At 53.2% G+C, this 13,112-nt stretch overlaps 1 protein-coding gene across 6 annotated transcripts in view; it reads left to right on the top strand.

Annotated features, from left to right (window-relative positions):
* KIAA1671 (KIAA1671 ortholog) overlaps window positions 1-13,112 on the top strand; it is a 186,227-nt gene that overhangs the window by 108,450 nt on the left and 64,665 nt on the right. The gene's annotated exons all lie outside the window — the stretch shown is intronic.

The raw sequence follows: 13,112 nt of genomic DNA, 5'->3' as shown, positions 1-13,112 counted from the left end.
ATTTACAGATGGATGAGGCGACTGAGGCTCAGAGAGGTGCAGTGACTTGCCCAAAGTCACACAGCTCTTTGGCGGACAGGCCAGGTTTTGATGCTCTACAGCCTGGGAACCAAGTCTGAGGCCCAGATTTCTCATCTTTCAAGAGGAGATGGGGCTGTTGGCAGAGCGCTGGTGACATAAAAAGATATGGTGGCGCCCCGCTGTGCGCCGAACACCGTGCTCAGCCCGTGGCAGGTGCGTGAGTGGTGGCCACCCCGCCCTGGCCTGTTTCTGTTCACTGGGTCTCCGGTAAGTGCCCCACGCTGCTGGCATCTCGCGGCTGCACTGCATTTTCATTGCTTCCAGACGTCCTTCTGCCAGGGGATCTCATTAAGTCCATTTTGAAATGAGAACACGTGGCAGGGGAAGGGAAGGTAGTTAGCATGGTTATCATTCAAATCTGAGATAACTTGTCTGGTACGAAGAGAGAGGCATCAGGACCTGGCCCGGCACCCTGTCCCCAGAACCCACACTGTCACAGGCCCCACGTCTTTCCTCTTTGGACGGAGACGCTGGCTGGCAGGCACTCGCTGACCCCTGCCTCATCCCCAGTGGTTCTCGCGCGGGGCCGCCCCGAAGACTCCATTGGGAGCTTTTGCACCCGAACACGTTGTTACAACCTCGGTCCTGTTTTTGAGGACAGCAAACCATCAACTCAGACCTTCTTGCGAAGGGGTTTGTGCTGTCACAACAACTAGAACACCTTCTTTTGCTCCGGTGGGGCCAGGCACGGAGTTGGTTAAACGGGAACGGATGTGTCCACTGCTGAGACGGGGCGGGCCGTTGTGGCCAGAGCCCCGAGCTTTCCGAAGGGGCCTAGGGCTGGCACCTGCAACCCCCCAGGGTGGTTTTGTGGAGTATACGAGTGGTTTAGACCTGAAGGGCTCCCACAGGTGGTCAGTGGCATCCCGTCCTTGTCAGCTGCGGGGAGAGAGGCCCAGTAGTACCTGGACCTGCCCAAGGCCACATGCCCAAGCAGTGGTGCTGGGCCAGCGCAGGCCTGCTGCCCCCAGCCCAGAGGCGGGGAGTGAAAGATGAGAATGACCGGAACACCCCTCAGCCAGCAGTCGTTCATCTTAGTGACGGCTGATGCGACGTGACCCCCTCAACCTTCCCCCAGCCACCTCTGCAGGCCTCCTTCCCTTTCTGGAAGGACAGGGAGGTAGGCGTGACGCTCAGGGCAGTGTTTTTAGAAATTATGTCATGTGTCTTAAAAAAGGTGACTGTGAAAATGGACACTTAAAGAGATGCCTTGACCAGTGACATGTCCTGTGTTCTAATTATGACTGTGTTTTGGTGGCCGGAGTCTGCATCCTGGGTGGGTCTGGAGCCACTGGGAATCCAGCCCTTCCTTCTGGTCTCTCCCGTCCCCCTCCTTCAGATCCTCACTGAGCACCAGCTCTGTGCCTGGCCCTCTGCTTGGTGCACTCACTCACTCAGCAGCTGTTCGTGGAGGGTCTTAGGGGCTGGGGATACCTTGACAAATAAGACAGACAGCTGTGAGCATGGGGTTGCTCGAGACTTTGGTCAGGGCTCACTCAGGAATGTGTGTACGAAAGAACGTCCATCTGCAAGCCTGACAGAGCCAGGTTCCTGCCGCTTCCCAGCTGAGTGACCTTGGGCTTGACACACAGAATGCCTCTGAGCCTCAGTTTCCCCCTCTGTAAAACGGCACAGGGACTGCCCACCTCTTTGTCTGGTTTTGGAGATTCTAGGGGAACAGGAATGTGCAATTCTTATAAAAGATGGGGCTCCCATGTGGTCCAGTCTCTGCATAGAGTCATATCCAGGGGCAAAAAAAAAAAAAAAATTAAAATTAAAACGTATAACGCTTGTGTCTCTAAAAGGACATTAAGGAACTTGTGAGTAATAAGCCACAGTGATTACTGGTGACTTGTCAGTCTCCCCTGGCTCATCCCTGCATCCCTGGTCGGTACAATTGTATTTTCTCTCCTTTTCCTGGCCTGTCTCTTCCCTGGCCCTTGATGGTGTAGCTTGACCTACACTCTCTGGTTAGCCTGCAGCTTCCTCTCCCTTGTCTCAGGGCCCGTTCTCTGGCCAGGACCGAAGTCTCCATGGAGGGTGCAGGGCCTGCGAGAGGAAGGCCGGGTTTCTGCCGAGCCTGCTGGCAACGGCGCTGTCCCCAGGATCGGTTGGGATGCAGGAGGAGGCTCCAAAGCTGCAGAGCCAGACTTGTTCCCGGCCTGTTGCAGATGGTGGTTGATGAGCTGAGCTGGGAGTTCTTCCTGTTCTTTCTGGGATGAGTGAAAAAACAAAGTCTGAGGCTTCCAGGGGACTCTGTCTGGTGTGTGCCCCGGGTCTCATCAAATGGGAAGAGATCTGGCACCCCAGACACCAGCTCTGGCACCTGGAATTCCCAAAAGAGCTGTAGGTGCTCAGCACAGCCCACAGGACCCTTGAGGCTGGATGAATGAAGGCCACTTGTCCACGAGCTGTCCCCAAGGGCTGCCGCTGGGGCCTTGTTTGCCAAATTAGGAACGTTTCAGGGACCTGGTTTCTTGTCCTCGGCTACGTCATGGAGCAGGCAGAGCTGAACGTCACCTTTACCCAAGACACAGAGGTGGGGCTTCTGGCTTCTCAGCCTCCCACCTACCCTCTTCCCCTGCTCTTCCGCTGGTCCCATTCAGCCAAGACTCACCCACCCCGTCCCTTACCCTCAGGGTAGGGTTCCGCATGTCGTAAGAGCCACCGCTGTTACTGTGTGTGTGTGACAGCTTTGTTGAGATATAATTGACGTCCGACACAACATACATAAAGTGTGTAACTTGATAAGTTTTGACGTATGTGTATTCCCGAGGAGCTACCACTATGATGGAAATAATGAACACATCTTTCACCCTCAAGGGTTTCCTCATGCCCCTCTGCAATCCATCCCTCCTTCCCTGCCCTCAAGCAAGCACTGATCTGCTCTCTGTCACTATAGATTAGTTTGCATTTTTCTAGACTTTTATGTAAATGGAATTGGACACCACACGCACTTCTTCGTCTGGTTTCTTTCACTCTGCATAATTATTTGAAATTCATCCATGGCACAGTGGGTATCAGCAGCTCATTCCTTTTCATCGCTCAGGACTGTTCCCCTGCACGGATGTACCATGTGTGTATCCATTCATCTGTCAACAGACATTTGGGTTAATTCTACGTTTTGGCTCCTATGAACAAAGTTGCTATGAACATTCCTGTTCAAGTCTCTATGTGGACATGTGATTCCATTTCTCTTGGGTAAACACCTAGGAGTAGAGTGGCTGGATCATATGGTAGGCAGTTTTTTAAGAAGCTGCCAAACTGTTTTCCAGGGTGGCCGTACCATTTTGCATCTCATCCGCTGAGAGTGTCAGTTGCCCCACATCCTCGCCGGGACTTGGTCCACCACCGTCATTTTTATCAGTGGAGATGCTTTTGAAGAGTCTGAAAGTAACAAAAGGCCCCATAAAGATGGGTCAAGCCATAAAGCCGTGTATTACTTCACATAATTTGCCTGATGGTGGAGGGGATGTAGTGCAGGGTTCATCAAACTGTGGCCTGTGAGCTAAGAATGAGTTCTATATTTTTAAAAGATTATTTTAAAAAACATCCCCCAAAACAAAAAATGTGTGACAAAGACCACACGTGGCTGACAAAAGCTGAAATATTTACTATCTGGCCCTTTAAAAAAGTTTGCCACATCCTGGATTAGTGGTTCTTTGTAGCTTTCTATGCTCTCTTCAGCATCTTGTCCCCTCGTGGTCCCAAAATGGCTGCCACAGTTCCAGCCATTCCTGGGAGACTTGACAAATATCCAGCCAAGGAAGAGGGGGTGCATGGGGAGGAAGACTTCTCCCTGAGTATACCCACCAGCTGCCGCCCCCACCCCAAATCCCATTGGCCAGGATTTGGTCCTATCCCCATGCTATTGCTGCAAGAGCAGGTGGGAAGTGAGTAGCCAGTGTTTTCAGGCTTGCCCAGTAAAGAATAATGCTGTTCATGGTTGTGCTTGATTAGTTTCCTGGTGCCCGATTTTCTTGAGTGAGTGTCAGCTGGGTATGGGGACCCTGTGTGTCCCTGGCCTTGGTTCCTTCATCTGAGATTTGGGGGAGTGATGTCGCTTTTAAGGGCTGATGAGAACTGAAGGAGGTTTATGCAAAGTGCCTAAAGTGTTGCCTGTAGTTAGGGCTGGTGCTGGAGGACAGTGTGGTCTAATGGTCGCTCAGGGTCCTTGCTGTGTGACCTTGACCAAGTAGCTTGCCTTCTCTCAGCGTCAGTTCTCTTGTCTGTAAAATGGGTGTAAGATGGTCCCCCTCCTTATAGGGTGATCCTGAAGAGTCCGTGAATTATCTGATTCAAAGTGCTCAGCCTAGGCCTGGCATGTGGTTAGGCCTCGATAAGTGTTAGCTGTGCACCACGCCTCAGGATGGGCCATGGAGGTACAGAAGGGAATTGAAACAGCACTGACCTTCACAGTGTTCGCAGCTGGTAGGCAGAGGGGTGTGGAAATTGGTCCTTATATTTATGGTGAAGAGAATGCTGTGAGGGGGTTGGGGAGCCCAGAGGAGGCACTGAACTGAATGGGGAGGGTAGCAGGGAAGGCTTCCTGGAGGTGGGGGCATTGTTGTGACGTCTTGAAGGGTGGGTAGGAATTGGCCAGGGAAAGAGGAGAGGAAAGGATGGGAGTGCAGTACAAATGTTATCGTGCTTCTCCCCTCCCCTTCCCTCCCCTCCTTTCCCCTCTCTCTTATTCCCCCCCACTTCTCCTTCCCTCCTCTCCCCTTCTTTCTCTTCTTTGCCTCATTCATTCACCCATTCATTCAACAAGCACTTAGAGCCGCCAGTGTGCTAGGCATGGGCACAGTAGCAGGGAATAAGACATCCAAGGTTTCTGCTCTCACGCGCCTTGGTTAGAGAGATCACATTAAATAAACGATCAGGAAAATGCCAGGTAGTGTAAAGGAACGTGTAAAGGAAAGGGTGCTAAGATAGAGAGGGCCTGGCGGCTCCTTTGTGTTGGGTGGTCGGCGGGAGACTCTCTGAGGAGCTAAGGCTTAGACATAGGAAGCCTCATAGTGTGGGGGCCACAGTCAGTTTGGGGTTGCTGGGGGGTGTCTTTCCCGGCAGGAAGCAGCCGCGCGGAGGGAGCTGGGGGTCTCACCTTCATCGCCCTGGTGAGGGGGGCTCCAGACAGCTTTGAGTCCAGGCCGGCCAAGTCTGGGACTCTGAGGCTGCCAGAATATGCCTCGTGCCTGCCAGGGGAGCCATTGTGGGGGCCTGTGGGGCGGCACACTTCTGTAAAAGTGCCAGGCCTGCCTGTCTGGCTGCCCCCCTTCCTGCCCGGCCCAGCGTGGCTCCTGGAGCAGCGTGGGCGGCGCAGAGGCGGGGCTCTCTGCCAGCTGAGAAACAAGGCACAAGATAACAGACCTCTAGCCGGGTCGGAAGACAGCCGTGCCGTGTGGAGGCGTCAGCAAGCAGACGCCAAGTGCGCACCGTCACTCACAGCAGCTCTGAGATGAGAGAAGGGCGAGCTGGGCAATGGGGATGATGGGGGCGGGCACGGGAGGCCAAAGGCTCCGGCTCCCCAGAGCCCACCGTCCCCTCGCCCGCCGAACCACAGCTGCCAAGAGCACAGGCCTCCAAGCCAGGCTTCACCACTAAGTGACTGTGCAGCCTTCAGCCTCTGCTCTCACTACCTCAGTGTCCTCATCTGCGTAATGGGGATAGCTCTTCTGCTCTCACAAGATAGTCAGAACAGGTATCATGCAACCTTCAACACCACTTGGGAAGGAGGGGACCATGTCTATCCCGTTTTAAAGACAAGGAAGGAGGGGCTCAGAGAAGCCAAACCACTTGCCCAGGGTCACACAGCACAGAGTCAGTCTTGGGAGGCCTGTCCTTAGCGTGTGTGTGGGGATGACAAGAGTCGGTGTAGGGCCTGGCACATCCTCGGTGCTCGTTAGGAAATGTTAACCTCGTCCTGCAGCGTTTGAATGGATGTTGATTTGGCATTTGGAAGGCCATTTTTCTTCATAAATTTGTTCTCAAGTTGTGAGCCCTCCAGCTGTGGACGTCCCTGTGGGAATCTGATGCCGTGCCGCCTGTGTTAGCCGGGGACCTACTTGTGCACCTTTGCCTGGGAGGCAGGTGTGAGGATTTCCGTTTCTGAGGCGCCGCAGGCAGAAGGAGGCACGTGAGTGCCCAAGGCCACGCGATGTTTGAGCCCAGCTGGGACAGGTGGCTTTGAGAGGAGGCAGCTGGGGTTTGAGTTGGGCTCCCCTGCCCCCCAGAGAGAAGGGGAGCGCTGCCTGGGGACCCTCAGTCGTTGGGGGCAGAGCCCGGTGAGCGTCAAGCCCAGGTCAGCGGGCCCAGCGCCCACCCTCTCCCCTCCGTTCAGCCAGGGCAGGTGGGATACGGGGGCCCGCCGAGGCTGCCCAGACCTGGGGGTCCCTAGAGAGATGCCAAGGCGGCTGAGGCCTGGAGAGGGTCCCCGAGGCCATCTCGGGAAACCTTGTGCCTGTCACAATCAGGCTTCACTTGGGGTTCACGGCCCCCCGAGTCTGAGGAAGTGAAGCAGAGAGGAAGAAAGAGGAGCCAGGGGTAAGGCCCTTGCTCCTGCGACCACCTCTTCGGCACCCCAGATCTAGCCCCGTTCTGCCGTGAACCAGGGCGCTCACAGGGGCAGGGTAGCCTGCTGGTTAGGAGCCCCGGCTTTGCGCTCAGCCAGACCTGGGCTGGAGCCTTGCGCTGCACGCGGCAGCCACGTGACTCAGGCGAGGGTCTTCCTCATTCGGCATCTCGGTGTCCTCATCTGTACAGCGGGGATTACCGCCCTTCTGGCTTACGCAGGTCAGGGAGGTGGCGGCGCGCACCGTAGGCCCGCGGCGACTGGGAACTACTGCGGTTTGTTAGCTTCCTTACTGCAAAGCCCAAATAAAACCGCTCCGGGGCCCAGGGGTGGGTTCCCCAGTGTCTGGCACAGCGCCTGGCACGTGGTAGGTCCTCATTCAAAGGCTCATTGAAGTCAGCAGGAGGAGGGAGGGAGCACTTCTCATTCTTCCAGGCTTTTGCTATCCTCGGGGGGAGGCTTCAAGTCTTGGGGTGCTGCTTAGGGGGCACTTAGCCCAGCAGAGCAGGCTCGCTGCTCAGGGATAGATTTCCTGGGGGACATCGTGAACCCCTCATCCCAGTTCTGATTTCTTGTTCCCCAAGAACATCTTGCTCTCTTTCGCCAGCTGATCCAAAGATGTGGAATTTCAGCTGCTCTGGTGGAAAGAGACGTGCTGTCCAATCCCAGGCAAGGCAACCAGACCCCAGCGGGGTCCCCTTCTCCTTCCCAGGAAGCCTGAGCAGAGGGTGGCAGTGTTCCAGAAACCACTGCCCCAGAGCCCCTGGGCAGCCCAGCAGCAGGAATCAGGCGGGGCCCTCCTCCCAGCCCGCTTCCATCCTAGAGGAGGCCGGGGCCTCCCGCTTTATTAGACGCCCAGCTCTTCAGAGAGGGGCTGTAATTACAGACGAGCCTTGCCACGCCAGGCGGGGCCACACAGCAGACTCTCCCCAGTGTGGAAAATGCTGTTTTCCACTTGAGCTCGGGGTGGGGCCTGGTAAAGCAGGGAGATGAGTTTCCAGAAAGCTTTCCTTTCCACGTGTGTTTTTTCCCCCTTCCCCTCGCAAGGTTAATTAAGGGCATCTTAGGTCATTAAAATGACTATTTGAATAAGAATGTGATACATGAACACAAGGAAATAGTCTTGGGCTTGGTTTATAAATAATCTGGGATTGACTTGTCAGATCACATCATTTCTGGTTGTTTTTTTTTCCTCCATATCAGAATTCGTCTCCCTGTTGCCTTGGAAACAAGTCTCAGGCGCGGGATGCTGGGAGTTGTATGACTTGGGTTCAAGCCTCAGTGATTCCCTCCTCTCACATGGGGGGCACGTCGAGTGCCGGATGCTGAGACTCAAGGGTGGACAGGACACATACCGGCTGCCCCTGGGCTCAGAGTCCAGCGGGGAGACTGACGGGTAAATTGAGTCACAGCTCAGACTGTTAATGATGCAGTGGGGGTCATACAGCGAAGTGGGAGCCCAGAGGTGACCTACCCCCCCCATCGTAGGCATGAAGAATCAGGGGAGGCTGCTTGAAGGAGGGAGCGCCTAAGCTGAGCTGTGAAGGACAATAGGTACTGACCAGGTGAGGAGTGGGTGGAATGGTGTCCTAGCCAGAGGGAACTGCATGTGCAAAGGGCTGAACAAGAGGCAGTGTTGCACATCCCAGGATGGCAGTTGGTCCGGCTGGGCTGGGGTGGAGAGGAGCTGGGGGAATAGGTCAGACATGAGGCCAAAGACCCTGTCAAAGTCCAGATCATGATCGACTCCAATGGAAAATAAGGTGCCTGACACAGATTTATTGTGGGTCTGGGACAGCCTGGGCCTGGTTCTTCAATGAAACGAGAGGTTTGGCCATCAGCCGGCCCTCCAGAAGCTTTGCTCCATCCCACGGGGAGAGAAAACAGGTTTAAGCTGGGTCCACAAGTCAGTCCTTCCCACATGTGCTCCCAGAAATTAGTCTCCAGGCCAGTTGTCAAGAAAGGAAACTGATTTACACCCAGACAAGTCCTTCTGCAGGCATTTGCTGGCCCATGGAGGTCTGAAGACAATCAGAGAAGTGTGTGGAATTGTAACCGCCCTCATGCATGGGGCAGATTTGGCCGTTTTAAGGGGTCTGAGAGGTGTGGATAGAGCCTGGCTTCTGCCCTAGAAGGAGGAGGGCTTTGGAATTAGACAGGTCTGGGTTCAAGTCCCAGAACCCCACTTGCCACTTCAGTAACCTTGAGCAGATACCTTCAGCTCTTTAAACCTCACTGCCCTTCTCTGCAAAGTGGGGATAATTAATCACAGGACTCGCCGTGCAGGGTTGTTGCGAGGGTTATGTGGGGTGAGGTGTATGGGGAACCAGTTCCCGGCACACAGTAAATCCTCAGTTAAGGGTTGTTATTATTTCTGCTGTGCCACCTTCCCCATCAACATAATACTGATCTATTTCGAGGCCCAGCATGCCTACTCCTGGAATGTCGAATCTTTGAGAAGCCAGATGTGCAGAGTCATGTCATTGAGACCTCCTGGGGGAGACTTGGAAAAGACTGAAGTTGCTGAAGATGGTCTTGGGGTGGGAGGATGTCCAGTAGAGATGGAGAACCCGGAAAGGCAGCTCTAGGCAGGGATACAGAGGACACAGCATGTGCAAAAGCCCAGAGGCAAGACTGAATATGGCCATGCCCAATGGCCTTTGCACACGCCATTTGGCTTTCTTGGAATACTCCTATTCATCCTTCAAGACCCTACCCAGATTTCCTTCTTCCAGTTACAATAAGTGATCCTCAATAAATGATCATCTTCCCTTTGCTCTTCTTTCCTCAGCTTCCCACTTTCTTGATTGGGTTTCACCTCCCCCACTTACATTCCCATCATAGTGTGTTATTCACTGGTCTGTCACAGCCCTTGGTAGTTGTATTGCAAATGTTCATTTTTTTTTTTTTCTGGCTTTTTCTTCCACCCGAGGGATTCTCTAAAGTGTTCGTTTGTATCAGATTTGGGGGAGAAAATGATATAGCTTCAGATTTGAGGTGGCCTGTCGGGACACCTTCTCCCCTTAATAACTGAGAATCAGAGAGCTGTCCCAGGCTCTTCAGGAACTATAGGTCCCTTCAGGGTCAGCACGGAGCTCACACACAGTAACAGCACAGGGAGCATTTGTTGAATGAATGAATAAATGACCGACATTCTGGTTTCTGTGACAGCACACACATGTCCGGAAATAGAGACCTCTGGGCCCCACCTCATACTGTGTATAAAGTTCCCCTTTATTTCCTGGATTGCAGCAGCTTCTCCAGAGTATTTTGGATTACGTAATTGTGTGAGGAGATGGTTTTCTTTCCTTTTTGATGCCCAGCAACATCCCAAGAGTTTCCTGGAGAGAACAGAGGAGTTTGCAGGAAAAGTCCTCCGGCGGGGAAAGCGCTCAGGCTGCCCCAGTTTTCAGAGAGTGACGCTTTTTATAGTCATGCTTTCAGACCACATTGTACCTAAAGGGAGCCGGGAACAGGGAGCAGGCAGGCAATCTGGCTTTCCAGCTCCCTCTGCACCCCTCTCCCCGCACTGGGGAAGGAGGCGGGACCGTCCGATCTGGCCTGCTGCTTTGTCTCCTTTGCTTTTCTCGACACTTGTCTTCTGTCCAGACTGTTTGGCAAAGGTTGGTCCTCCTCTATCTTGTCCAAGGTGTGAGGCTAGGGGTTGCACACTCCACTACTTAATAGCTGTGTGATTTTAGGCTGGTCACTGAATCCCTCTACCTCAGTTTCTCCATCTGTGAAATGGGTGTAATAATCCTAGTACAAACCTCATTTCATTGTTGGGGAGAGCAGACGATGTAATACAACACCTGGCCACACACAGTAAGTGGTACCCACACCATCAGTGACAGTGATGACTTTGATGAGTTCATCTCTGAAAATCAGAGAGGTTCAGGAACTTTCTCAAGGCCACACAGCTAATAAGAGCCAGAGGCAGGTCTACAAACCTTTAACCATGAAACCATATTGATTTAGCATATCCAGGGCTGGGACCAGGGTGAGGTGACTGAGCCACACACCTAGGGCCCAAAATTTGAGAGAGCTCACAGAAAAAGATGGGTTATCAAGATAATTTTTTAATGCAGTATTTTTTAAAGATCAAAATTAATTCAGAAATCCGTGATGAACAAACTGTCACCATTATACGTAAAGACAGGGTCAGTATGACTGATTTTTGCTTTTGCCTCTGATGTCGGTATGGGTTGGCACAGCACGGAACAAGTCTCTTTTTGTTGGACAATAAGGTTTTTATGATTTTTCACAAAACTATCATATATGACTGTGATGAACAGCCCTGTAGAGCAAAATGTTTGTATAGATTATTCTCATTTCCAGACAGATTGCTGGGTGTGGAATTGGATCGCGAACCTCAGGGTCAAAAGGCAGGCACATCCTCCCACCCCAGCCTTTTCTTATGAAAAATTTCAAACGTATGGAAAAATTGTGCGGGGGACCCACATAGACCTACCGGATAGATTGTGCAGTTGCTCACATTTTGCTATCTTTGCCTTAGAAAAACTAGCCAGCCAGCCATTCCTTAGCATATGAATTTTTTTTGTCTGCATTTCAGAGTAAGTTATAGACATCAGTACACTTCAGCATGTGTGTCATTAACTGGCCACTGTTTTTAAGAATTTTGATCTTGAACATTCAGTTCCCTTCAGGAAATTTATGCCAATCTCCATTTCCGTCTGTGGGTAAATGTATCTCTTTTACCACAGCCTGGCCAACACTGGGTATTATCATTTTAAAGGTGTTTGAGGTGCTGCTTTGATGTAACGTTTTTCTTCCTGAAGGTTCTTAGTAAATTTTCCCCACCTCTTTGAGTCCAGATGGTCTGTTAAAATGTTGCGTCCCTTTCCAGCTCTTCAGGTATTTCTGGTGCAGCTTTTCTGGGGTTAGATGGGGAGGACTCAGCTCTTTCTCAGGTCTGCTGCCACCCTGGCAGTTCCCAGCCCGCTGGGCAAGTGGCCCGCCTGCTACAGGAGGCTGGCTGCAGACCCTGCAGGTGAGGGAAGTGGGCAGACCTTGGTGGCCAGAAGCTCTGGGACCCTGGGGGCTGTATGGGGTGGTGAGTGGGGCCAGACACATGCACGGAGGTAGGATCTGGGGCTTTGTTGCCTGTTTTCTCATCTGCATAATGGGGTGTGGGCTGCTGCAGGAGCCCCCTTGTCCCCCTCCCCTCTTTCCGCTTCTTCTGCTCCAGCCCTTGGTTTCCCGATGGCCCAGGCACTGTCCTGCCTCTGGGCATTTGAATCTCTGGTGATTTCTGTGGGTCAGGAATTTGGGAGCAGCTTGGCTGGGTGGCTCTGGCTCAGGGTCTCCTGTGAGGTTGCAGTTGAGGGCCGCAGTCATCCGAGGGTTTGCCTGATGATGTGGAGCCTGCTCCCAAAATGGCTCAGTCACACGGCTGGAAGTGGGTGCTGGCTGTTGGCTGGGGGCCTCAGACTCTCTCCACATGGGTCTCTCCACAGGGCTGCTTGAGCGCCCTCACAGCGTGGTGGCAGGCAGGACCCAGCTTTGGAAGTCACACGCTGTCGCTTCTGCCTTTTCTCTTGGGCACACACACAGACCAACTCTCACTCACTGTGGGAGGGGACCACTCCATGGTGTGAATAACAGGGGTCAGGGATCCCTGGAGGCCGTCTTGGGGGCTGCCTACCAGGAAGACCTTGGCAGGTGCTGTCATCTCTCTGGGCCTCAGTCTCCTCCTCTGTCAAATGGGTTCATGAGAGGATTCGTGAGTTGATTCCTGTGAACACTTAGAATGGCATTGGAGATTCAGTCACACTCTCAGTAAATATTAGCCACCGTTATAGTGTCCTGCTGGACTGTGAGCCCTCAGGGAAAGGGACCGTCCTCAGTCTCTGTAACCAGTGCCCGGCCCGGAGAGGGCCGTCTCTGAATGTTTATGTGAATGAGTGAAAGAATCGATGAGTGAACGAACATCTGTAAGGACTGGGAATCCAGAGAAGAAGGAGATCTGTGCCAGCTGCATTGTCAGAGACGCCTCCATGAAAAACTTTCTCAAGTGAGGTCCTTTGATCGGTGTCTAGGGAGCAAATATTTGTTCAAAACTGAGGTGACGTGGATGGAGGAAAGCGCTCGAGACATGATCAGACTGATCAGAGTTTCACTCTTGGACTCGGCGTTCGAACAGTAAATATTTACTGAGCTCCAACTCTGGACCATGCGCTGTGTCAGACCCAGAAAATGGGGTGGGGGTGGGGAGGAAACAGCCCTGGGCCATGCCCTGGCGCTGTGTGACCTTGGGCGAGTAAATCTACCTCTCTGAGTCTGCATCCCCCCATCTGTAACACAGAGGGTGGCTCCCTGCTGGAAGGAGAAAGCGCCTCCCCGCGGCACGCAGCCACTGCCGATTCTCCCCGACAAGCACCGCCCCCCCCAGTCCCAGATGCTGCCGCTTCGCATCCCCCCTCCCAACCACTTCAGCTCC

Source organism: Hippopotamus amphibius, chromosome 8 (assembly GCF_030028045.1).
Source record: "Hippopotamus amphibius kiboko isolate mHipAmp2 chromosome 8, mHipAmp2.hap2, whole genome shotgun sequence".
NCBI classification, from domain to species: domain Eukaryota; kingdom Metazoa; phylum Chordata; class Mammalia; order Artiodactyla; family Hippopotamidae; genus Hippopotamus; species Hippopotamus amphibius.
The sequence above is the reverse complement of the archived record's forward strand: the minus strand, read 5'-3'. Positions and strand labels throughout refer to the sequence as shown.